Source organism: Pseudophryne corroboree, chromosome 8 (assembly GCF_028390025.1).
Source record: "Pseudophryne corroboree isolate aPseCor3 chromosome 8, aPseCor3.hap2, whole genome shotgun sequence".
Taxonomy (NCBI): Eukaryota; Metazoa; Chordata; class Amphibia; order Anura; family Myobatrachidae; genus Pseudophryne; species Pseudophryne corroboree.
The window spans coordinates 257,940,196-257,964,397 of record NC_086451.1 but is presented as its reverse complement, the minus strand read 5'-3'; positions in this window follow the sequence as shown (position 1 = coordinate 257,964,397).

Below are 24,202 nucleotides of genomic sequence, written 5' to 3'. Positions count from 1 at the left end.
TGTGTGTCATTATGTGTATAACGGCATTAGCAATGTGCGGCATATGTGTAAGGGAAATTATGTGTATAAGGGCATTAATAAAGGTTGGCATAATGTGTAAGGCACATTATTTTTATAAGGACATTAATAATGGGTGTCATAGGTGTAAGGGGCATTACTGTGTGGTATTGTGTATAAATGCATTACCAATGTGTGGCATTATGTGTATAAGGTGCTCTACTGTGTGGCGTAACGTATAGAAAGGGCACTACTGTGTCGTCTAATATGAATAAAGAGCAATATGGTGTGGTGTAATGTGAATAAGGAGCAATATGGTGTGGTGTAATGAGAATAAAGAGCAATATGGTGTGGTGTAATGTGAATAAGGAGCAATTCAGTATGATGTTATGTGAATGAGGGGCACTACTGTGAGGAGTAACGTATATAAGGTAAAGTGGTACTACTGTGTGATGTAATGTGAATAATGGATACTATCGCATTATAAATTGTGAATAAAGTTGCACTACTGTTAGACATAAGTTGAATGGGGGGTACTATTGTGTGGCCATGTCTCTTGCCAGCAAAAACACATACCTTTTTGGGCTGTGCGCCGAATGTGCACACTGTTCTTATTTAAATTACAGGGGGGGAGGAAAACAAAAAAAGGACTGCTATGGGTGGGGGATGATGGTGCTGGGAAAGGGGTGTAGGGTCAGAGGCGGAACTAGCGGTGATGCTAGGGGGCACCAGCCAAAATCTTGCCTAGGGCATCATATTGGTTAGGGCCGGCTCTGCTATCACAACATCACAATCAATAGAATTTTGTAGAGGTTCAGTATAGCCCCCACTGATTTAGGGAGGGTACACACAGGGCCGGATTAAGGCTGATGGGGGCCCAGGACAATGGAGGTTGTGGGGGCCCCACTACTAATGTCGCTGGCGAAGCCTGTGCCCTCTCTCCCCCCGATACCAGGGCTGGAAAAATAAATCTTGGGGTCCAGTACACTGATGATTGCTCTGGGCCACCCCATGATCCCCCCCCCCCCTCACCCCCCCCCCCCCTGCACCCGCAAATCTCCATCCTATGTGTACTAATACATGAATCACCTAATAGAATGAAAAATAAAATTAATATACTATATACTTTTACTTAGTAATACTCCGTTTGGCGCAGTCTACATGTAGTACCCCACAATAGTCTGGGGGTACAATTGCCCATACACACACACACACACACACACACACACACATACAAAAGTTTGTTTTCAGTCTACACTAATTATGCCTTTTATATGCTGTTTAGTGTGCCACTGCCCAGAACAGTTAACATTATCCCCAGGTAGGATGCACATTATGGAAGGGACCCTGTCCATACTCCGCTGGCGAGAGGACACTGGAGGAGAGAGGGGTAAGCAGTCAGCACACGCTGTCACGCTCGGCGTAAGTTGGGGTTCCGACAACCGAGTTTTGGCTGAAGGGACAGCTACCTGTGAGGAGAGTAAACGAGGTGGCTGAATGTAATTCCTCCTCATGGGGTGGAAGCCAAACTAAGTGTTAACGTTGGCCAGAGGGCATAAAGAAAAAGGAGGACTTCGTAGGAAGATAACTGTAGTTTTAATGAATAATCAGGCTGTACACAAATATTGGAGCAATTGAAGAAACTGGAAGAATTAGAGTCTATGGTTAAATGACTTGAAGAGTGAAGCTGAAGAACTCCGGTAAAGAAGAACTGAAGACTGTTTTTTATGATTAAAAGACGAGGCTGAAGAACTTGGACTTTGAAGAAATGAAGACTGGTTTGTAATTGAAAGACGATGCTGAAGAACTTGGACTTTGAAGAAATGAGGACTGTGATTTGTGGTTGAAAGATGAGGCTGAAGAACTTGGACTTTGAAGAAATGAGGACTGTGGTTTGTGATTGAAAGACTAGGCTGAAGAACTTGGACTTTGAAGAAATGAGGACTGTGGTTTGTGATTGAAAGACTAGGCTGAAGAACGTGGACTTTGACGAAATGAAGACGTCTGCGGGAACCGCCGTTAGCACCTGGAGCTCCTCTACGACCTGGGATCCCGTGAGCGCTTCCACGAGTGGCAATGGACTTAGACAGCAGGAATGCAGCAGCATTTAGGTAACCGATGGATGAGAGCAACCAGGACCAGAGAACCAGAAGTAACCTGGGAGCACAGAGCTGGAGAAACTTTCACAAGGAGGTAACATGAAGCACTGGCACTCTCCCTCTGTGCCAGCCCCCTTTTGTAAGGGGAGAACACGTAGGATTGGCTGGACACAGATTGGGAACTTCATTGGTAATACTCTGGTCTCCAATATGGCTGCCCCCAGCACAGGAGACATACTTAGCTGTTAGCACACAGCTTTAGCCAGCTTCTGTCTCTGACACACTATACTGTGTCACCACTAGAGGACTTTACTGCAGCGATCCCCGCCGCAGTGCCCGGCTCTCCAGACCCTTGGCCCCCGGCCCTTGGCAGCTGCACATCCGTCCAGAAGGACCTGCCGCCGCAGCCGCGCCAACCAGCGGGATGGTAACCCGCGAGGGCACCCACCGGAGGTAAGGCTCCGGAGCTTGACACACGCAAGGAGAAGTTTGAAAAAGCAGCTGTTCCCACCAGTTATGGTGTGTACACATGGTGCTATTTTTTTCTTTCGATTTTGACTTTATAGTCAAAATCGCAAGAAAAGTTAGTGCAAATCGCAAGGTGTTATGCCACTTGCGATCCCGATTCGGTCCCGATGCACGGTCCCGCGGGGTTGGCATCGCAAGAAAAGATAGACTGTGCAGGCAAGTCAATCCTTGCTAGATCGGTGTACTATCTAGTTCATATCGCAACTTTTTCCAATAGCTTGCGATATGAGCTTGCAATACCGATCTGCGTCATCCCAGCCACTCCCCGCCGTCCATTTTCTTCATTCACTGCGCGGAGGCTGAGAAGAAGCACGTGGAGCAGTGGGCTGCTGAAAGCATCTTGAAAAACGGTAAGTATCAGCAGCGGGGTGGGGAGCAGCACTGGGGGGGGGCAGTGTATTTGGCACTGGGGGCAATGTATCTGGCACTGGGGGCAATGTATCTGGTGCTGGTGGGTGCAGTGTATTTGGCGCTGGGGGGGCAGTGTATCTGGCGCTGGGGGGCAATGTATCTGGCGCTGGATGGCAATGTATCTGGCGCTGGAGGGCAATGTATCTGGCATTGGGAGGCAATGTATCTTGCGCTGGGGGACAATGTGTCTGGCACTGGGGGCAATGTATCTGGCTCTGGGGGGCAATGTATCTGGCACTGGGGCAATGTATCTGGCACTGGGGGGCAATGTATCTGGCACTGTGGGGCAATGTGTGTTTCTGGCTCTGGGGGCAATGTGTGTTTCTGGCACTGGGGGCATTTGTGTTTCTGGCACCGTGGGGCATTTCTGTTTCTGGCTCTGGGGGCAATGTGTGTTTCTAGCACTGGGGGACATTTGTGTTACTGGAACCGTGGGGCATTTCTGTTGCTGGCTCTGGGGGCAATGTGTGTTTCCGGCACTGGGGGGCATTTCTGTATCTGGCACTGGGGGGCATTTGTGTTTCTGGCACTGGGGGGCATTTCTGTTTTTGGCACCGTGGGGCATTTCTGTTTCAGGCACCATGTGGCATTGCTGTATCTGGCACTGGGGGCATTTGTGTTTCTGGCACCGTGGGGCCTTTGTGTTTCTGGTACCGTGGGGCATTTGTGTTTCTGGCACCTTGGGGCATTTGTGTTCCTGGCACCGTGGGGCATTTCTGCTTCTGGCTCCGGGGGCAATGTGTGTTTCTGGCACTGGGGGCATTTGTGTTTCTGGCACTGGGGGGGCATTTGTGTTTCTGGCACTGGGGGGCATTTATGTATCTATGTATCTGGCAGTGTGGGGGCATATGTGTATCAGCCACTATTGGGGTCATGTGTTTCTGGCCCCCCATATGTGTATCACACCCCCATTTTAATTGGCTTTGCCCCATGTTGCATTTGGTCACACCCTTTTTTGGGGGGGTCTGCGCACCTTTCACATGCGCACACAGTACCACTGAGACATTTTTTAAACTTGCACCACTGGGAGGCACATGGGGACAGGGAGGCTGCATAGAGAGGGGACACTGTATACCACCAATGTTTGGGGGGACGGGGTAGATGCATTAAAGGGCTGCATTAAGGGATGCATTTTTGGGGTGCTGCGTATTTTAATGTGATATTGTTGTTTAATATTAATAGTATGTTTAGGCTATTTGTATGTGACGGTTGTATTTTGTTGGTTAATTGTGTTATTTTAATTTCAACCAGCAATGTCGACTGACGAGCACCGCCAATTCTGGTCAGGGTTCGATCTCTACCATGAGAACAAGTGCCTGTGGCGTGTCACAAGCCCGGACTATGCCAACAGAACAAAGAGAAATCGGGCATATCAGCAGCTCATCCAGTACAGTAGAGGCAGAAACTCTCTTGCCGATGTGCCTTGGGTGAAGAAGAAAATAGCAAATTTCCGAACAGTCTTTGTCAAGGAACACAAGAAGGTGCAGGAATCACAGCGGTCCGGAGCTGGGACTGATGAGGTCTATAAGCCAACGCTGTGGTAATATAACCAATTGAAGTTCATTATGGAGCAAGAGCCGCTGGTACGGTGATGGGATGCTCTGGATCCAGAGTCTCCAGTTCTTGTAGAATAGGAGGCCCAGGAGAGTCTGGATCTGGTAAGTACACACACATTTGTTTGGTATGCCACCCACAAATTTTTACATAGACCTAATGTTTGCTTTTCTTATATTGCAGGAACCTACCCCGGAGCTGGAGGAGGATCCTACCACAGGCCAAGGGGCAGGAGTGGAGGAGCCTGTAGTGGAGACGGTGGCACCCTCGCAGCTGCGTCCAGCAAGTTCAAGGCGCACGGCGAGGAGGATCACTTCTGCCCCCTATAGCCCCCTCTCTGGCTCCCAGCAGTTTTTCTATGCACCGAGGAGGTTCTGCATAGGCCCCCGGATGCGGATCAACAATTTTGCAATTATTTTGCAGCAGAGATGAGGTTGATGACGGACGATCAAAATATGATCCATAAACGGTTAGTCTGTGAGGCTACCTCATGCGCCGGCGTGTGAGATAGTGCCAGCTGACCGTTGGCATCTCCAAAATTTGCCTCCTCCCACCTTCCCATACCACCCCCCTGTGGAGCATACGCCGGTAAACCCTCCTCCGCAAACGACTTTTTTCCGGCGGGAGCCACACAGCCCAGCCCCTCCCCCCAATCTAGCGCCTCGTCCAGTGGCATGTACTCGGAAATGTCGAGTACACAGTCCTCTGTGCTGGGCGACCCACGCTATTTTAATTTATAATTTAGTTTTTTTGTACCCAGTTTTTTTAGTTTTGTTGGAAAAATCTGCTGGTGACCTTATCCTACGCTCTTGCTCCAAGTTAACTTTATTGAGGCCATAAGTACTGCAGTGTTGGTTTTGTGACCTCACAATCCTGGACTACTGATCGTTGTGATCACTGCACTTCTTGTGTTCCTTCAAGACTGTTTGGAAATTTGCTGTTGTTCTTCACTCAAGGCAAACTCGCACTGTGTTTGCCTCTACTGTACTGGGATATGCCCGATTACTGTTCTGTTGGCATAGTCCCTGTAAAAAGGCACTCATTCTCATGGCACAATGTATAACTCCTGACCAGAATTGGCATTGTTTTTACATATGTTCTTTATTTTTCTAAAAGTTTTTGAAACAAAAAATTGTGTGGAATGTTTTTAAAAAATGTAATGTGGGTAATATTGTGTTGGCAGTGTTCGCAAAAATGCCAATTAGCGTTTTTAGGTGGGGGATGGTGGATTTAGGGGTGGGGATGGATGGGTGCTGAGTGTTCCTGTGATGGAGGTGGGGGGGATACTGGTGTGAATTGCAAATTTGCCAATTCACGGCCTAGATGTAATACTGTGCAATTTTTTAAAGTGTCATTTTTTGGGTCATGTTTTTCCCATTTTTTGGGTCATGTTTTATTACTTAGTCAGAAGCATGCACAGATCAGTAAGATCCATGCATACTTCTGTGTGAAAATGTTAAAGTGATAAAAGTATAAAAATAAAAACAATGTACAGGTCCCCCCCAAATGCATAACCAGCCCTGGGCTCTTTGAGCCGGTCCTGGTTGCAAAAATATGGGGGGGGGGTTGTCTGGGGTTCCCCTGTACATAAGCAACCAGCACCGGGCTCTTGGACTGGTCCTGGTTCCAAAACTACGGGAGAAAACTAGCACTGGGCTCCACTAGCCAGGGACGTGATGCCGCAGCCGGGGGACACTTTTATACAGGTCCCTGCAGCCCAGCATTACACACCCCAACTAGTCACCCCTGGCCGGGGTTCCCTGGGGGGAGGGGAGCCCTTAAATAAAGAGGTCCCCCCACTCCAGGCACCCAAGGGCCAGGGGTGAAGCCCGAGGCTGTCCCCAGCACCCCAGGGCGGTGGCTGCCGGGCTGATATTGTCTTTAGCTGTGGAACTACAAGTCCCAGCAAGCCTCCCACGCATGCTGTTACTTGGAGAACCACAAGTACCAGCATGCAGAGAATTAAATGGCCCGCTGGTACCTGTAGTTCCACAACAAAAGAAATACCCCAAGAAAGACAAAACACACACACCATGAAGGTAAAAGTTTATTAACACACACTTACACACTCACACATACTTACCTAGTGTCCCACGCAGCCCCTCGGTCCTCTTGTCCATGTAGAATCCATGGGGTACCTGTAAAAAACATTTTTAAAAAGCAACTGCACAGTGCACAGCTACAGAGCAAAAATGCACTGTTTTAAAAAATCGCTGACAGTCGAAAAAAGACACTCCCCCCAACCCTGTAATGTCATCCCACTATTATAAGATAGTCCAAATCTCACATAAGCCAAAATCTCACATAAGCCAAAATCGTAAGCACACCTAGTCCAAATCTCAAGAAAAGTTAGTCAAAATCGGTGGTGCTGGGCTCCGGGGAGTTCAGGGGAAATCGCAAAGTGAAAATCGAACATAGACAGAATCTCACCGTGTATATGCACCTTTAGGGAGCTGAGCTGTGTAGGTCAGAGTGCAGGTGAGAGACAGCCGCTGGGACATACGACAGTGTGTGCAGCCAGTGATTCTCTCTCTCTGAGGTAGCTGAGTACCTGTACATGGAGCAGCAAAGGTGTTGCAGACATATCAGGAGCTGGGCCGCTGTGCAGACAGTACAAAGACTAGCCTCACAGCTGGTCCACGGCCGGGAGGAGAATTGTGAAGCGGCCACAGTGTGGAGTGGAGCAGCACACGCCGGGTCCGGGATCTTCAAGTCACTGTCTCTCGGGATTTCCCTATCCCGCGAGACTGACTGTGCAGAAGCTCCTCAGTGGTTTTTGTTACAAAACAGCTGAACCGACAGAGAGACTCCTACAATTAAAAATGCTGGTGTGGTGTCTCTAATATGTGAGGGCCCCGGGATGTCTGGCCCTGGGTACGCACTATTGTTTCCAGACAAATCAGAAAGACATATCATTCATATCGGGCAGTGTGTATGCTGATTGCTCAATCCCATAGGTCGCATGTGATATCTTCCGATCGGCAGTGTTGCGCGGCCAATCAGATGATATAATGTACAGTACAATACCATGCTGCTGATTGCAGCATTACATCCTTCATCATGCAAGTGTGTACACACAGCACGATGCAGTATCCCGTCGCGTGTCAGATAGGCCTGGAACACATTGCTCTGATGTGTACCTGGCCTAAATATCAAACTTGCAGCAAGTTGCTGTGGGTGATACTCTGGTGCTGGGACAGCTGCTCCAAAAAGCAGGTGTCCACTTTACAGCCCCACTGCCGGCTTCTGCACCTGTGTGACCTAAGGTCATGCATGCGCAGAGCCGATGGTCAGACGGTCAGGAGTCGGTGGAGGGATCTGCTCGTATCTCTCTATACAGTGGTGTCACAAGGGGGGTGCGACCCACTCCCGGGTGTCACCCGCCGAGGGGTGACACCAAAATGCCGGCTTCTGCTCAGTGACAGGAGCTGAGTGCTGCACTATTACATTATGCGCAGCATACGGCTTCTGTCACTGTGTAGGAGCCAGCACTGCAGGCACAGCACTCCCCGGGAGTCAGCCCGCACCTCCCAAACCCCCCAAGTGACTAAAAGATGGGTGCCGGAACGTGAAGCCCTGCCCCGTTTCCACAAAGCACCGCCCCCTTTTCGGTCATTCAAGTGTCGAAAATGGATGCCAGGCAGTGAAGCCCCGCCCCTTCCCGAGAAGCCCCACCCCTTTTTCCACCCGCCGCACCGGGTGTCTAGGAGGTGAATGATGCCTCTGTCTCTTCACATCCTTGGAACGCCTTCCCATAGGAAGGAGTGGTGCTCTGAGAACCATCACAATCTGAAGATGGCATTTGTTCTTGCAGGTAAACTCTGAAAACATTGTTTTCAGATTTTACTGAATATGGGGGTCATTCCGAGTTGATCGCTAGCTGAAAATGTTCGCTGTGCACTGATGAAGCAAAAAAAGGCACTTCTGCGCATGCGTATGCGGCGCAATGCGCACGCGCAACGTACTTTAACAACGGCCGATGCAGTTTCACACAAGGTCTAGCGAAGTATTTCAGTCGCACTGCTGGCCGCAGAGTGATTGACATGAAGTGACCGTTTTAAGGAAGTGTTCGAAAAAACACAGGCGTACCAGGAAAAACGCAGGCGTGGCTGGGAGAACGCAGGGCGTGTTTGTGACGTCAAATCCAGAACTGAACAGGGAAGTGATCGCAAGCGTTGAGTAGGTCTGAAGCTACTCTGAAACGGTACAATTTTTTTTTGTAGTCACTCTGCGATCCTTTCGTTCGCACTTCTGCAAAGCTAAAATACACTCCCAGTGGGAGGCAGCATAGCGTTTGCACGACTGCTAAAAACTGCTAGCGAGCGATCAACTCGGAATGACCCCCATTATGCAGCCCTAACGGATCCCTAATGATGAAAAGCCAATTACATAAATATGCAGAAACCAGCATTACCACATGTGTAATGGGCCATTTTAGTGTTAATTGATGATGAATATGTCCCTTAGAGGTGAGCTAGAATGGCAAGCTGCGCAATATCCTGTTTCATTTTATAAATTCTGATGATAATAACAGTGCCTACAAATGATGAACAGTTGCAGAGCAATTAGCGTTTCCATACAATTATATATATCCCAGCAGCAGGTCTTAAGTGCTGAAAACAGTCTTAACCACTTGCCTGGCATGGTCGCATCAGATGCGACCATGCCTGCAAGTGTCTTATCTGACATGGTCGCACAGGATGCAACCAGTCAGATAGACAGTGTAAGCAGCGGCAGGGGAGGGAAACTTCCCTCCGCTGCTGCTGTCAGAGGGACCGGAAGGGATGCGCACAGCGTCTATTCAATGGAGACAGAAGGAGAGGGGGCATGCCAGCAGCTCACAGAGCGCTGGACATGCCCCCTTAGTGATGAAAAATGGGGGGCATGACCAGCAATTGCGGCACTGCCGCGAAGCCATGCCCCTTTTGCTTAGGCCATGGCCCTTTTCACCGCAGACACGTGCGCTACATGCGCACGCATGACTGAAGTGTCCCGCGTTTACTAGATGAAATGTTGGGAGGTATGTCTAAGGTAAGTGCTTTGATGCAAACAAAGGGGAAGATACAGCCCTGCAAGTCGGCGGGTACGCGTGGGTACGGCGTAACCTTAAGAATTTAGCCGCGGGTACGCCATACCCACGCCACTGGGCCGCCGCTCCCTCCCTCCCTCCCCTGCTGCTGCTCACCAGCGCCGCTGCTGCATGAGGGGAGGAGAGCGCAGCGTGCGCCTCTCCTGACCCTCAGTGTTTTCCTCCAATTCGGTGCCGGCTTGTGAGCCAATCAGCGCTCGTGGACCAGCAGCAAAGGCTCCTGATTGGCTGCCGGACCGCGAGCTCTGATTGGCTCAGGGATTGGCGCCTAATTCAAGGTAGACACTGAGGGGCAGGAGAGGTGTACGCTGCACTATCCTCCCCTCACAGGAAGCAGCAGTGAGGTAAGCAGCAGGGGAAGGGGGGGGGGAGTGGGCATGTGTACCTGGTACTGGGGGCATATCTGGCACTGCGGGGACATATGTATCTGGCACTGGGGGCATCTTTGTATCTGGCACTGGGGGGCATTTCTGTATCTGGCACTGGGGGCATATCTGGCACTGGGGGCATCTCTGTATCTGGCACTGGGGGCATATCTACCACTGGGGGCATATCATATTTGCAAGAGATGGCACATTCACCACTTAGAAAACTCCACCGAGGTGAATGACTGTCAATGCAGCTGTGCTGTGCTGGTGAAAGAACTTCTTAACTAAACTGCAGGTGAGTCAACTGCAGTAAGAAATGGCTGGTCTCAAAGAAGGCCTAAAGGAAAATTTTGTAAAAAGTGCTGTCAAAGGGGGTCATACAGACCTGATCGCTCGCTAGCTGGTTTTTGCAGTCCTGCGTTTGCATAGTCGTCGCCCACTGGGTAGTGTATTTTAGCTGTGCAAGTGTGCGATCACATGTGCAGCCGAGCAGTACAAAAAAACTTTGTGCAGTTTCTGAGTTGCCCAGAACTTACTCAGCCGCTGCGATCACCTCAGCCTATCCGGGGCCGGAACTGACGCCAGACACCTGCCCTGCAAACGCTTGGACACGCCTGCGTTTTTCCAACCACTCCCTGAAAATGGTCAGTTGCCATCCACAAACGCCTTCTCCCTGTCAATCTCTGTGCGATCAGCTGTGCGAATGGATTCTTCGTAAAAACCCATCACACAGCAACAATTCGCTTTGTACCCATACGACACGGCTGCGTATTGCGGTGCATACGCATGCGTAGTTCTGACCAGATTGCAGCACTGTAAAAAACGCTAGCGAGCGATCAGGTCTGAATGACCCCCAAAGTACGTGGAGAATCACCTACAGTTCATGGTCTTTATTCACTCAATAAAAAAAGTATTGTATTGTTCTGTATTATCATTGATAACTGTTTTAAGTAGTGATGTGCATCGGAAATTTTTCGGGTTTTGGTTTTGTATTCGGTTCCGCCGCCGTGTTTTGGATTCGGACGCGTTTTGGCAAACCCTCCCTTAAAATTTTTTGTTGGATTATGGTGTGTTTTGGATTCGGGTGTTTTTTTTCAAAACCCCCTCAAACACAGCTTAAATCATAGAATTTGGGGGTAATTTTGATCCTATAGTATTATTAACCTCAATAACCATAATTTCCACTCATTTCCAGTCTATTCTGAACACCTCACAATATTATTTTTAGTCCTAAAATTTGCACCGAGGTCGCTGGATTACTAAACTAAGCGACCCAAGTGGCCGACACAAACACCTGGCCCATCTAGGAGTGGCACTGCAGTGTCAGACAGGATGGCACTTAAAAAAATTGGCCCCAAACAGCACATGATGCAAAGAAAAGAGAAAAAGAGGTGCACTGTGGTCGCTGGATGGATAAGCTAAGCGACACAAACATCTCAATATCACAGGAATTATTCGTTATAATCAATGGTATTATTGGTCCAAATCACTGGAAGAAAATGACAAAATCACAGGAATTATTCGTTCTAATCAATGGTATTATTGGACCAAATCACTGGAAGAAAATGACAAAATCACAGGAATTATTCGTTCTAATCAATGGTATTATTGGTCCAAATCACTGGAAGAAAATGACAAAGTCACTGGAATTAAATGGCAGTAATGTCGGGAATTATATCAAATGGCAGTACCACTGGACATATACGGAAATGGCACTTAAAAAAATAGTCCCCAAACAGCACGTGATGCAAAGAAAAGAGAAAAAGAGGTGCACTGGAATTATTTGGCAAGATCACTGTAATCAATAATTATAAATCACTGATATTAATTGGTAAAATCTCGCTATCGCCTGCCTAGTGAAGTGGAATCTAGATGGAATTTTGTACCAGGGACACAATAACTTCATCTATTGTCTAAATCCCAATGCACTAATGGCGGAAAACGGGCGCACGTCTAACAGCGCACTGATTATACTGAGAACTGATTATACTGATCACTGATGATTCTACGGAGAACTGACACTGAGCAGCGAACAGCACTGGACTATTGTACTGTAGTATACTGGTCACCACAATGCAGCACTGACACTGAGCACAGATATTAAGCACTGATCAGGATACTAGAAGTGATACGGTGCAGCAAGATAACGCTATGGCCTACTGTACTGTACTACTATATACTGGTGGTCACCACAATGCAGCACTGTACTACTATATACTGGTCCCCACATTGCAGCAAAGATATTGAGCACTGATCCGGAGAATAGAACTGAGTCTGACACGGAGCTGCAAGATACAGCAATGGACAACTCTACTGTACTACTATATACTGGTGGTCACCACAATGCAGCACTGTACTACTATATACTGGTCCCCACAATGCAGCAAAGATATTGAGCACTAATCCGGAGAATAGAACTGTGCCTGACACGGAGCTGCAAGATACAGCAATGGACAACTGTACTGTACTACTATATACTGGTGGTCACCACAATGCAGCACTGTACTACTATATACTGGTCCCCACAATGCAGCAAAGATATTGAGCACTGATCAGGAGAATAGAACTGAGTCTGACATGGAGCTGCAAGATACAGCAATGGACAACTGTACTGTACTACTATATACTGGTGGTCACCACAATGCAGCACTGTACTACTATATACTGGTCCCCACAATGCAGCAAAGATATTGAGCACTGATCAGGAGAATAGAACTGAGTCTGACACGGACCTGCAAGATAAAGCAATGAACAACTCTACTGTACTACTATATACTGGTGTTCACCACAATGCAGCACTGTACTACTATATACTGGACCCCAGCTTTTCAGCCAGAGAACGTAGCTACGTCCTCTCCGCTCAATCGACAATGCACGAGTGAAAATGGCGGCGACGCGCGGCTCTTTATATGGAATCCGAATCTTGCGAGAATCCGACAGCGGGATGATTAAGTTTTCCCCCTTTCGGGTTTTGCGTGTTAGGCGGGAAGAACCGAGGCTGCCTCGGACCCGTGTAAACCACGTGAAGTTTGGTGGGGTTCGGATATCGACGAACCGAACCCGCTCATCTCTAGTTTTAAGTGCTGTATTATAGTTTAAAAAAAGGTTTAAAAAAATCTTGTTTGTGCAACCTGTGTGCATTGTCTGACTTTATGCATGTAAATATAAGCAGTTTGACTCCCCACAGTATGAGTTGTCATTTGCGTAAAAAAATAAAATAAAATTAAAATAAAAAACTTAAAAAATGTGAGCTGTACCCCACTGTTATTTTGGTCATGTAAATCTAAGTAGTGTGACCATAGGCATGTGCAGCTATTTTTATTAGGGGGTGCACCGCAGGAGCAGTGTGTCTAGCACCGCCTTTTGGACATATCTAGCACTGCCTTTTGGGCATATCTAGCACTGCCTTTTTTGCATATCTAGCATCGCCTTTTGGGCGTGTCTAGCACCGCCTTTTGGGCATATCTAGCATTGCCTTTTGGGCGTTTCTAGCACCGCCCAGGGACATGTCTAGCACTATTTCACATTCCCTCAGTAAAATCACATGGCTTAAACTAATTTTTCCCTAGTTCCTAATAAAGTAAATGTAATACACCACAGAGAAATAAAATATAGTGGTGCAACCACCGGCTGGCACTGACTACCCGCTATGGTATAACCCTTAGTGCTAGCTGCCGCTGCACCCTATTGCTGCTTACACTTCCTCAACCTTTCCCTGATCCAGTGCTGAGCATAGGTGCATATTAGAGATGTGCACCGGTAATTTTTCGGGTTTTGTGTTTTTGTTTTGGATTCGGTTCCGCGGCCGTGTTTTGGATTCGGACGCGTTTTGGCAAAACCTCCCTGAAATTTTTTTGTCGGATTAGGGTGTGTTTTGGATTCGGATTTTTTCCCCAAAAACCACTCAAAAACAGCTTAAATCATAGAATTTAGGGGTAATTTTGATCCTATAGTATTATTAACCTCAATAACCACAATTTCCACTCATTTCCAGTCTATTCTGAACACCTCACACCTCACAATACTATTTTTAGTCCTAAAATTTGCACCGAGGTCGCTGGATGACTAAGCAAAGCGACCCAAGAGGGCGGCACAAACACCTGGCCCATCTAGGAGTGGTACTGCTGTGTCAGGCAGGATGGCACTTAAAAAAATTGGCCCCAAACAGCACATGATGCAAAGAAAAGAGAAAAAGAGGTGCACTGTGGTCGCTGTACGGCTAAGCTAAGCGACACAAACACCTCAATATCACAGGAATTATTTGTTCTAATCAATGGTATTATTGGTCCAAATCACTGTAAGAAAATGACAAAATCACTGGAATTATTCGTTCTAATCAATGGTATTATTGGTCCAAATCACTGGAAGAAAATGACAAAATCACTGGAATTATTTGTAAACATTTGTAGAAAGTCGCTGCTTTCTGATTACAGAAATGCTCAGATATACCTGCGAATCCACAATCCCTTCCCAGAGGAAAAAGAAATTGAGAAACCGTTGTTTGAGAACGTTTGTTCTCTTTCCCTTACAATGGAACAAACCACTTTCCAAGAAGACTGACGTTTTTGGGATTATGGAGACATAATGTTTTTGAATATAAATCCTAAAGCAGGTGGTGTATTAGAGCAAAAGAGTGCAAGAGACCAGCCATGCAGTTTCTAAAATATTATGACAAAATGTAACTGTATTTCATAAGCACTCATTCCTAACTCTGCTAAGTACTGTTTGGTATACTGTATCTGGCTTCAATGAGGTAGTTGTCCATTATTTCAGCTTCCATTGACCTTTTTGAAAGCGGTAGAAGTTATCGATTTCTTTTCTTTTTTTTTTTTCGCCTATTTTAAATTTTCTCCTGCATAGCCCAGTAAAATGTTGCAATGTTAAGTATTGACTTGTGCCTTCTGGGGATCCACTTCTTCACCAAACCCAGCCAAATCTCATCCTAACCCTCTGTTCCACATTCTCTATGTACCCCATCTGTGTCACCCATGTCTGTCTACCCCTCCCCTTTAGATTGTAAGCTCTCATGAGCAGGGCCCTCTTCCCTCATGTGCTTATCCTTTGTCTTACTTTAATAATCTTCATCTGTACCACATCCAACAGTCTTCTGCCACCTGATACTTATTCCAGTGTCATCTGCTGATGTAACTGTGTGTATTTACCCTGTACTTGTCCTATACTGTCATCAACTGTAAGTTGCTGTTTTCCTGTTTGATTATTTATGTACTCTGTAATTGGGCGCTGCAGAACCCTTGTGGCGCCATATAAATAAAGGATAATAATAATAATAATAATAATATAGGGTGTATAATCCTCAGGTGTATCTCACACATCACACAGTACAGTATATAGGGTGTATAATCCCCAGGTGTATCTCACACATCGCTCAGTACAGATTACAGGATGTATAATCACCAGGTGTATAACACACGTCGCACAGTACAGTATACATACTGGTCACAACAATGCAGCAGATATTGAGCACTGATCAGGATACTAGAAGTGACACAGAGCTGCAAGATACAGCAATGGCCTACTGTACACAACTATATACTGTTGGTCACCAAAATGCTGCACTGTTATACTATATATACTGCTCACAAAAATGCTGCACAGATATGGAATTGATACTTGCAGTGACACAGAGCTGCAAGATACAGTAATGGCCTACTGTACTGTACTACTATAAGTATAATTATATACTGGTGGTCCCCAGTCCCCACAATAAAGCACACTGAGCACAGATATTTGCAGTACACTGAGCACAGATATGGAGCGTTTTCAGGCAGAGAACGTAGATATTTTCAGCACACTGAGCACAGATATTTGCAGCACACTGAGCACAGATATTTGCGCACACTGAGCACAGATTATGGAGCTTTTCAGGGAGAGAAAGCAGCCACGTCCTCTCCGTTCAATCTCCAATGCACAAGTGAAAATGGCGGCGACGCGCGGTTCTTTAGATAGAATACGAATCTCGCGAGAATCCGACAGTGGGATGATGACGTTCGGGGGCGTGTTCAGGTTAACCAAGCAAGGCGGGAAGATCCGAGGCTGCCTCGGAACCATGTAAAATAGGTGAAATTCGGGTGGGGGGTTCGGATCTTGGAGAACCGAACCCGCTCATCTCTAGTGCATATACATTCCCCTACCCCCCAGCCACTCTGAAAAGTACAGGAGATTTAGGGGGGTGAAAATTTGAGTTTTAATATAACACAAGTAAAGTTTAAAATTTACACATGTGCCATCAGAGCCACATTTGCCTTTTTCTATTCCATCAGACCCCTTGTCCGCAGGACACCAGCATTTGTCACACATGTCTCCATGCTCACCAATTACCCCTTATTCACATTATGCCACACAGTATGAGCCGAAATTTATATTACGCCCTATGGTATGAGCGGAAATTCACATTACGCCACACGGTATGAGCTGAAATTCACATTACGCCACATGGTATGAGCGTTAATTCACATTACGCCACACGGTATGAGTTGAAATTCACATTACGCCACACAGTATGAGTGGAAATTCACCTTACACTACACGGTATGAGCGGAAATTTACATTACGCTACATAGTATGAGCCAAATACACATTACGCCACATGGTATGAGTGGAAATTCACATTACGCCACACATTATGAGCTGAAAATCACCTTATGCCACACCATATGAGCCAAATACACATTATGCCACACAGTATGAGTTATAATTCACATTATGCCACACCATGAACGGAAATTCACATTATGCCACATGGTATGAGGGGAAATTCACATTACGCCACACGGTATGAGTGGAAATTCACATTACGCCACACAGTATAAGCCAAATTCATATTATGCCACACAGCATGAGCAGATATTCACATTACCCCCACACAGCATGAGCCGACTTCACATTACACAGCTCATTATGAGCCAAATTCACATTGTGCCATACAGTATGAGCGGACATTCACATTAAGCCACACAGTATGATCCAAATTCACATTATGCCAAACAGTATGAGCCAAATTCACATTACATCACACGGCACGAGCCGAATTCACATTACGACCACACAGTATGAGCGAAAATTCACATTACGCCACACTGCATGGGCCGAATTCACATTACGCACATGGTATGCCCCAGCAGTGCCAGATACCCTTAAAACCCCACTCAGGATACTACTAAGAGCTTGGCTCAGCTAATATATTTTTATTACCCTTCTTTTCTTTATTTTTTTTTCCTGAGTACACTTACAGTGGGGCAACTTCATGTATATATACAAACAGACAGTATGTATATTCACCATGGCTGGCTCCCTCTCTTTCCCCTGCAGGAGCAGGCTCAGCTGCAGCACTATAGTTTACTTACTTTAGTCACTGACTGAGCTTAGCGGTGACCGTTAAGGTGAGTACACACTAATAGATATATCTGCAGATCAATTGATCTGCAGATATATCTATGGACGGATCGGGCAGTGTGCTGTGCATACACACTGCCCGATCCGTCGGGGACTGACGTCATGAACTGGGCGGGCGTGTACACACGCCCACCCAGTTCAGCTGTCAGTCACCTCCGGCCTCCGCAGCATGTGTACGGGCGGTTGGCCGACCGCCCCGTACACACACAGCGATGCGCCAATATATCGGTAGATATATTGGCCGTCGGCTGTGCTGCGCGGCCAACGCAATACGTCTGTGAACGACGGAGTTCACAGACGTATCGGCCGTACACACTGGCCGACGGTCCCGCGATATATCGTCCGTTCAAGAGAACGGCCGATATATCGACCAGTGTGTACGGGCCTTTACTCTCTCAGTCTCAGCTGAACCATCTGCTGAGCTGAATGGGCCGAATTCACATTACGCACATGGTATGCCCCAGCAGTGCCAGATACCCTTAAAACCCCACTCAGGATACTACTAAGAGCTTGGCTCAGCTAATATATTTTATAACCCTTCTTTTCTTTAATTTTTTTTCCTGAGTACACTTACAGTGGGGCAACTTCATGTATATATACAAACAGACAGTATGTATATTCACCATGGCTGGCTCCCTCTCTTTCCCCTGCAGGAGCAGGCTCAGCTGCAGCACTATAGTTTACTTACTTTAGTCACTGACTGAGCTTAGCGGTGACAGTTAAGGTGAGTACACACTAATAGATATATCTGCAGATCAATTGATCTGCAGATATATCTATGGACGGATCGGGCAGTGTGCTGTGCATACACACTGCCCAATCCGTCGGGGACTGACGTCATGAACTGGGCGGGCGTGTACACACGCCCACCCAGTTCAGCTGTTAATCACCGCCGGCCGCCGCAGCATGTGTACGGGCGGTTGGCCGACCGCCCCGTACACACACAGCGACGCGCCAATATATCGGTAGATATATTGGCCGTCGGCTGTGCTGCGCGGCCGACACGATACGTCTGTGAACGACGGAGTTCACAGACGTATCGGCCGTACACACTGGCCGACGGTCCCGCGATATATCGTCCGTTCAAGAGATCGGCCGATATATCGACCAGTGTGTACTAGTGATGAGCGGGTTCGGTTTCTCGGAAACCGAACCCCCCCGAACTTCAGCCTTTTTACACGGGTGCGAGGCAGGTTCGAACCTTCCCGCCTTGCTCGGCTAACCCGAGCGCGCCCGAACGTCATCATCCCGCTGTCGGATTCTCGCGAGGCTCGGATTCTATCGCGAGACTCGGATTCTATATAAGGAGCCACGCGTCGCCGCCATTTTCACACGTGCATTGAGATTGATAGGGAGAGGACGTGGCTGGCGTCCTCTCCGTTTATAGAGAAGAGAGTAGAGAGTTAGAGACACTATTTGGTATTTACTAATTTTGGGGAGCATATTAGGACTGGAGTACTACTACTTGCTGATAGTGTGACCATTGACCACCAGTTTAATTAATCCGTTCTCTGCCTGAAAAAAAAACGATACACAGTGTGACACAGTCACATACCATATCTGTGCTCAGCCTCAGTGTGCTGCATCATCATATGTAATACTGTATATCTGACTGTGCTGAGCGCTCACTGCTCACACAGCTTAATTGTGGGGGAGACTGGGGAGCAGTTAGAGCAGGAGTACATAAATAAATAATATATTTTAAGTACAGTGCACACTTTTGCTGCCAGAGTGCCACACTGCCAGTGTGACTGACCAGTGACCACACTGACCACCAGTATATTGTGATTGTCTGCTTAGGACGGAGTACTACTTGCTGATAGTGTGACCAGTGACCAGTGACCACCACCAGTTTAATTAATCTGTTCTCTGCCTGAAAAAAAACGATACACAGTGTGACACAGTCACATACCATATCTGTGCTCAGCCCAGTGTGCTGCATCATATGTAATACTGTATATCATTATCTGACTGTGCTGAGTGCTCACTGCTCACACAGCTTAATTGTGGGGGAGACTGGGGAGCAGTTATAGCAGGAGTACATATTTTAAGTACAGTGCACACTTTTGCTGCCAGAGTGCCACTGCCAGTGTGACTGACCACTGACCACCAGTATATTGTGATTGTCTGCTGACCACCAGTATATTGTGATTGTCTGCCTGAAAAAGTTAAACACTCGTCGTGTGGTGTTTTTATAAACGCATTCTGCAGACAGTGTCCAGCAGGTCCGTCATTACATAATATATATACCTGTCCGGCTGCAGTACTAGTGTGATATATATATATATATATTTTAATTTTATCTCATTATCATCCAGTCTATATTAGCAGCAGACACAGTACGGTAGTCCACGGCTGTAGCTACCTCTGTGTCAGCAGTCGCTGGTCCATCCATAATTGTATACCACCTACCCGTTTTTTTTTTCTATCTTCTTGATACTAGTAGCTTACTTTAGGAGTCTGCAGTGCTGACAGACAGTGTCCAGCAGGTCCGTCATTACATAATATATATATACCTGTCCGGCTGCAGTACTAGTGTGATATATATATATATATTTTATTTTTATCTCATTATCATCCAGTCTATATTAGCAGCAGACACAGTACGGTAGTCCACGGCTGTAGCTACCTCTGTCTCGGCAGTCGCTGGTCCATCCATAATTGTATACCACCTACCCGTGGTTTTTTTTTCTATCTTCTTGATACTAGTAGCTTACTTTAGGAGTCTGCAGTGCTGACAGACAGTGTCCAGCAGGTCCGTCATTACATAATATATATATACCTGTCCGGCTGCAGTACTAGTGTGATATATATATATATTTTATTTTTATCTCATTATCATCCAGTCTATATTAGCAGCAGACACAGTACGGTAGTCCACGGCTGTAGCTACCTCTGTGTCGGCAGTCGCTGGTCCATCCATAATTGTATACCACCTACCCGTGTTTTTTTTTTCTATCTTCTTGATACTAGTAGCTTACTTTAGGAGTCTGCAGTGCTGACAGACAGTGTCCAGCAGGTCCGTCATTACATAATATATATATACCTGTCCGGCTGCAGTACTAGTGTGATATATATATATATTTTATTTTTATCTCATTATCATCCAGTCTATATTAGCAGCAGACACAGTACGGTAGTCCACGGCTGTAGCTACCTCTGTGTCGGCAGTCGCTCGTCCATCCATAAGTATACTAGTATCCATCCATCTCCATTGTTTACCTGAGGTGCCTTTTAGTTGTGCCTATTAAAATATGGAGAACAAAAATGTTGAGGTTCCAAAAATAGGGAAAGATCAAGATCGACTTCCACCTCGTGCTGAAGCTGCTGCCACTAGTCATGGCCGAGACGATGAAATGCCAGCAACGTCGTCTGCCAAGGCCGATGCCCAATGTCATAGTGCAGAGCATGTAAAATCCAAAACACCAAATATCAGTAAAAAAAGGACTCAAAAATCTAAAATAAAATTGTCGTCGGAGAAGCGTAAACTTGCCAATATGCCATTTACCACACGGAGTGGCAAGGAACGGCTGAGGCCCTGGCCTATGTTCATGGCTAGTGGTTCAGCTTCACATGAGGATGGAAGCACTCAGCCTCTCGCTAGAAAAAAGAAAAGACTCAAGCTGGCAAAAGCACAGCAAAGAACTGTGCGTTCTTCGAAATCCCAAATCCACAAGGAGAGTCCAATTGTGTCGGTTGCGATGCCTGACCTTCTCAACACTGGACGTGAAGAGCATGCGCCTTCCACCATTTGCACGCCCCCTGCAAGTGCTGGAAGGAGCACCCGCAGTCCAGTTCCTGATAGTCAGATTGAAGATGTCAGTGTTGAAGTACACCAGGATGAGGAGGATATGGGTGTTGCTGGCGCTGGGGAGGAAATTGACAAGGAGGATTCTGATGGTGAGGTGGTTTGTTTAAGTCAGGCACCCGGGGAGACACCTGTTGTCTGTGGGAGGAATAGGGCCATTGACATGCCTGGTGAAAATACCAAAAAAATCAGCTCTTCGGTGTGGAAGTATTTCAACAGAAATGCGGACAACATTTGTCAAGCCGTGTGTTGCCTTTGTCAAGCTGTAATAAGTAGGGGGAAGGACGTTAACCACCTCGGAACATCCTCCCTTATACGTCACCTGCAGCGCATTCATAATAAGTCAGTGACAAGTTCAAAAACTTTGGGCGACAGCGGAAGCAGTCCACTGACCAGTAAATCCCTTCCTCTTGTAACCAAGCTCACGCAAACCACCCCACCAACTCCCTCAGTGTCAATTTCCTCCTTCCCCAGGAATGCCAATAGTCCTGCAGGCCATGTCACTGGCAATTCTGACGAGTCCTCTCCTGCCTGGGATTCCTCCGATGCATCCTTGCGTGTAACGCCTACTGCTGCTGGCGCTGCTGTTGTTGCTGCTGGGAGTCGATGGTCATCCCAGAGGGGAAGTCGTAAGACCACTTTTACTACTTCCACCAAGCAATTGACTGTCCAACAGTCCTTTGCGAGGAAGATGAAATATCACAGCAGTCATCCTGCTGCAAAGCGGATAACTGAGGCCTTGGCATCCTGGGTGGTGAGAAACGTGGTTCCGGTATCCATCACTACTGCAGAGGCAACTAGAGACTTGTTGGAGGTACTGTGTCCCCGGTACCAAATACCATCTAGGTTCCATTTCTCTAGGCAGGCGATACCGAAAATGTACACAGACCTCAGAAAAAGAGTCACCAGTGTCTTAAAAAATGCAGCTGTACCCAATGTCCACTTAACCACGGACATGTGGACAAGTGGAGCAGGGCAGGGTCAGGACTATATGACTGTGACAGCCCACTGGGTAGATGTATGGACTCCCGCCGCAAGAACAGCAGCGGCGGCACCAGTAGCAGCATCTCGCAAACGCCAACTCTTTCCTAGGCAGGCTACGCTTTGTATCACCGGTTTCCAGAATACGCACACAGCTGAAAACCTCTTACGGCAACTGAGGAAGATCATCGCGGAATGGCTTACCCCAATTGGACTCTCCTGTGGATTTGTGGCATCGGACAACGCCAGCAATATTGTGTGTGCATTAAATATGGGCAAATTCCAGCACGTCCCATGTTTTGCACATACCTTGAATTTGGTGGTGCAGAATTATTTAAAAAACGACAGGGGCGTGCAAGAGATGCTGTCGGTGGCCAGAAGAATTGCGGGACACTTTCGGCGTACAGGCACCACGTACAGAAGACTGGAGCACCACCAAAAACGCCTGAACCTGCCCTGCCATCATCTGAAGCAAGAAGTGGTAACGAGATGGAATTCAACCCTATATATGCTTCAGAGGTTGGAGGAGCAGCAAAAGGCCATTCAAGCCTATACAATTGAGCACGATATAGGAGGTGGAATGCACCTGTCTCAAGCGCAGTGGAGAATGATTTCAACGTTGTGCAAGGTTCTGCTGCCCTTTGAACTTGCCACACGTGAAGTCAGTTCAGACACTGCCAGCCTGAGTCAGGTCATTCCCCTCATCAGGCTTTTGCAGAAGAAGCTGGAGACATTGAAGGAGGAGCTAACACAGAGCGATTCCGCTAGGCATGTGGGACTTGTGGATGGAGCCCTTAATTCGCTTAACAAGGATTCACGGGTGGTCAATCTGTTGAAATCAGAGCACTACATTTTGGCCACCGTGCTCGATCCTAGATTTAAAACCTACCTTGGATCTCTCTTTCCGGCAGACACAAGTCTGCTGGGGTTCAAAGACCTGCTGGTGAGAAAATTGTCAAGTCAAGCGGAACGCGACCTGTCAACATCTCCTCCTTCACATTCTCCCGCAACTGGGGGTGCGAGGAAAAGGCTCAGAATTCCGAGCCCACCCGCTGGCGGTGATGCAGGGCAGTCTGGAGCGACTGCTGATGCTGACATCTGGTCCGGACTGAAGGACCTGCCAACGATTACGGACATGTCGTCTACTGGCACTGCATATGATTCTCTCCCCATTGAAAGAATGGTGGAGGATTATATGAGTGACCGCATCCAAGTAGGCACGTCAGACAGTCCGTACTTATACTGGCAGGAAAAAGAGGCAATTTGGAGGCCCTTGCACAAACTGGCTTTATTCTACCTAAGTTGCCCTCCCACAAGTGTGTACTCCGAAAGAGTGTTTAGTGCCGCCGCTCACCTTGTCAGCAATCGGCATACGAGGTTACTTCCAGAAAATGTGGAGAAGATGATGTTCATTAAAATGAATTATAATCAATTCCTCCGTGGAGACATTGACCAGCAGCAATTGCCTCCAGAAAGTACACAGGGAGCTGAGATGGTGGATTCCAGTGGGGACGAATTGATAATCTGTGAGGAGGGGCATGTACACGGTGATATATCGGAGGATGATGATGAGGTGGACATCTTGCCTCTGTAGAGCCAGTTTGTGCAAGGAGAGATTAATTGCTTCTTTTTTGGTGGGGGTCCAAACCAACCCGTCATTTCAGTCACAGTCGTGTGGCAGACCCTGTCACTGAAATGATGGGTTTGTTAAAGTGTGCATGTCCTGTTTATACAACATAAGGGTGGGTGGGAGGGCCCAAGGACAATTCCATCTTGCACCTCTTTTTTCTTTAATTTTTCTTTGCGTCATGTGCTGTTTGGGGAGTATTTTTTTGAAGGGCCATCCTGCGTGACACTGCAGTGCCACTCCTAGATGGGCCAGGTGTTTGTGTCGGCCACTAGGGTCGCTTAGCTTACTCACACAGCTACCTCATTGCGCCTCTTTTTTTCTTTG